Source organism: Thamnophis sirtalis, unplaced genomic scaffold (assembly GCF_051295495.1).
Source record: "Thamnophis sirtalis isolate CommonGarterSnake01/CBP01778 unplaced genomic scaffold, rThaSir2_p1.2 scaffold_5, whole genome shotgun sequence".
NCBI lineage: Eukaryota > Metazoa > Chordata > Lepidosauria > Squamata > Natricidae > Thamnophis > Thamnophis sirtalis.
The window spans coordinates 14,815,149-14,819,242 of record NW_028261385.1 but is presented as its reverse complement, the minus strand read 5'-3'; positions in this window follow the sequence as shown (position 1 = coordinate 14,819,242).

Genomic DNA, 4,094 nt, shown 5'->3' with positions numbered 1-4,094 from the left:
CACATAGACTTATATACTGCTTCACAGTGCTTTTATAGCCCTCTTTAAGCAGTTTACAGAGTCAGCCTATTGCCCCCAACAATCTGGATCCTCATTTTACCCACCTCGGAAGGATGGAAGGCTGAGTCAAACTTGAGCCTGGTGAGATTCGAACTGCCAAATTGCAGTCAGCCGGCAGTCAGCAGAAATAGCCTGCAGTACTGCATTCTAACCACTGTGTCACTGCGGTTCTGTAATGGAACATCTGCAAGAAAACAACAAAGTTTAGAGAACAGCAAGGACTCCATATAGGGCAGTGTTTCTCAACCTTGGCAACTTGAAGATGTCCGGACTTCAACTCCCAGAATTCCCCAGCCAGCATTCGCTGGCTGGGGAATTCTGGGAGTTGAAGTCCGGACATCTTCAAGTTGCCAAGGTTGAGAAACACTGATATAGGGCCTTTACTCTGGCATAGGCCAGTTCGTCTCCTTCTCAGATACCCACCCCACTACAACATACAATGTTGCCCAATTCTGTGCAGCTATATTTAAAATCCCTCCGAAGATGACCTGTGTCGCCAACAGTTTTAATGAGCAGCAAACCATGCTCAGAGGGCACCAAAAACCCAAAAGTTCATTCCTGAGCTCCAAATATTCTCATGTATTGGTAATGAGCACCTGCTTTGTCATTATACTGTGCTCTGTATGAAGATAGATTTCGTTTGCCATATTCCCCTATGTCCATCTACTGCTCCTTTTAGACTCTTTTTAGATTTTTGTTTTATACTTTTTAGGTTTTTATATGCAATTTTACTCTGTGGTATATTTTATGCTTTTTAATTTCCTGCAACCCACCTTCCTTATGCTGGTCATTGACATAATAAAGATTTGATTTGATTTACACGAATACAAACATTTCCAGTGTCATCCCTCTGAGATAGGCCAGGCCAAGAAACAGATTCCTTTACAAGATACTGGAACTCTTCATTATTAATATATATCATACTCAAGAGAATTTTGAAAGCCAGATCATGTTTCTCCCTCCATTCCTCTTATATCAAAGAGAATCGAGGTGGAACCAGCTTAAGTTTCTTTCTAATATTCTTTTTTTTCTGAGTTTAAATTAGATTTTGCTAACCATTGCATTCCCTTTTCAAAATAAGCTGTGTGATTCTCTATATAAATTGAATTCAAATGAAAAGGAATATAATGTGTTATTAAATACATGTGCGTTGAATGAAAATAGGAATCCTCAACTGCCCTAAATTAGCTCCGTTCCAATATCTTGGGGGCTGCCACAAAGGAGAGGGAGTCAAACTATTCTCCAAAGCACCTGAAGGCAGGACAAGAATCGATGGATGGAAACTGATGAAGGAGAGAAGCAACCTAGAACTAAGGAGAAATTTCCTGACAATTAGAACAATTAATCAGTGGAACAACTTGCCTCCAGAAGTTGTGAATGCTCCAACACTGGAAGTTTTGAAGAAGAGATTGGACAACCATTTGTCTGAAGTGGCGTAGGGTTTCCTGCCTGAGCAGGAGGTTGGACTAGAAGACCTCCAAGGTCCCTTCCACTGTCTTATTCTATTCTAGTAACCCCATGATGGTGATCCCATGGCACTTCCATTGCATTTTGGGGGTTTGTGTGCATGTGCGTGTGCCCCCCTGAACCCCGTTTTGGGCCAGACGGCCTCCTGCACCAATCTGGAAACCAAAATGGGGTGGGGGGCACAGCCTGTGCCTCCCCATGTCCCTTTTTGGGCCTGCAATCCTCCTGCACCAACCTGGAAGCAAAAAATGGGCAAGGGGGGAGGGCACATGTGCATGGGGGGGGAGCACATGCATGCACGGATGGTGGGGTGGGTGCATGTGTGGGCGCTCACATCACATTTTGGGGTTTTGCACATGCATGCACGCTTTAGGCACTCAGCATTAAAAAGTTAGCCATTCTTAGAGGTAAATTCCGTTGGGAGAGTAAGTACGTTCAGAGAAGCGTTGTGAGAGTTGTGTTGGAGAACACACAAACCAGCATGCAGAGACACTGCAGTTTAAAATAGGCTTTTACTTTCATGGAAATAGAGATATCAGAGTCCATCAAACAATCCAAGTCATACATGGATAAGACAGTCAGTCATCAAAGTCTTTCAGTTAAAGGATAATCCAAATAACATAGTCCATAATCATACAATCAACCTGGTACTGCTACTTTGCTAACAGTTGTAAAACTTACAATAGATCACAGCACTTTCTAACAGCCAGCTTCCAAAAACACTCAGATCAGCCCAGCATCTAACAAAGAGCTAACAGTCATTCTGGCTCCCTCTTATGGCCGATTGAGGAAACAGCAACCAATCACATTTTACAGTATGCTTTAAAGAAACAGGTATAGCTTTGTTACATGATTTATATATCGCCAACCCAACCATTAGATTATATTCCTAACAGCCAACGCTGTAGTAACCTGGGAAACTAGTATCTTTTTTTTAACCTTTGAGGTAAATAGAACCACAAAATCTTAAGTTCTTTGTTTGTCTACAGCATACAGCAAGTAACTATAGAGTAATTACCTAGTATAATATTTTGCTGCAGAATAAGAATTTCCTAAGATATATTTGCGGATTAGTTCTGACCTCTATTATAAGAAATATTTATTCCTTCTGACTTGTATCTATGCCTTGGAAAAAGAGAAAAGAAGGTTAAGAAGACAGAGAGAAGGTAAGATTGAGAGAATATGGGGAGAGGGGAAGGAAGTGGACCCTGCATTTTTTTTCCATGATGTTTACATAGACTTTGAACCATTAATAGAGAAAAAATGTACCTTACCTTTGATTTATATGTAACCTGCTTTAGGTTTTTAAAAAATTGCTTTGTTATTTGCATTCAGATGTTAAGAGTATTGAAAACCTTCACTGTATGAGTGCTCCGGAAAGGTCCCATTCTGTGCTGACATCATTCAAATGTCACCTTACAATGATTTATTCTCTCAGGATTTGTCCCTGCAGGAGGAAAGTCTTACTATGTAAGTCTGAATTAGCAATAACAACAGCACAATGTCTATAGAGATTCTCAGTTATCCAGGTCATGGTTGTCTCAAAAGTGCTTTTTAAAAACAACAACAACCAATTTCATTATATACACAATGTACAATGTCAATAAATGCTATTATTATTATTCATTTAACATAAAACATAGTCAACTGCAAAAGAAATACAAGGAAAGGAGGAATTGGAATTGTTAGGGAAGCCCCCTATTGGGAGAGCGAGTATGTTCAGAGAAGCATTGTGAGAGTTGTGTTGGAGAACACACAAACCAGCATAGAGAGACACTGCAGTTTAAATAGGCTTTTACTTTCGTGAAAATAGAGGTATCAGAGTCCATCAAACAGTCCAAGTCATAAGACAGTCAGCCATCAATGTCTTTCAGTTATGGGATAATCCAAATAACATAGTCCAGTATCATATAATCAGTTCAGTACTCAAAGTTTGCTAACAGTTGCAAAACTTACAATAGCTCACGGCACTCAGATCAGATCAGCCCAGCATCTAATGAAACAGAGAGAGAACTAACAGTCATTCTGGCTCCCTCTTATGGCCGATTGAGGAAAACAGCAGCCAATCACATTTTACAGTATGCTTTAAAGAAACAGGTATAGCATTGTTACATGATTTCTATATTGCCAACCCAACCGTTAGAATTTCATTCCTAACAGGAATATTATTCAACATGGAATAAATGGTATAAATGGTTAGAGGACAGAAACAAGAAGTAGGGAAACATAAAAGAGTGATGTAGTAGAAATGTTAGGATATAATGATAAGATAAGATATAGTTAAGATAAGTTAAGATATAGTAGCAAACTGATAGTAAGTATATAATGTACAACATATGTAAAGTGATATTCTGATACAAACAGTCAAGTATAAATAAGTATGGAATAGTATACATAAATAACAAGGGGACCATCAATGTAAGATATGAATGTATAGAAGGGAAAACATCAATTGTAAAGACATACCGATATGGAACTGCTGTATGTTGTTGTTTTGTTCTGTTTATGTGTTTAATTTTTTTTAAAAAAAGAAAGTTAACTGAACATTTAAAAATGTATCACACATG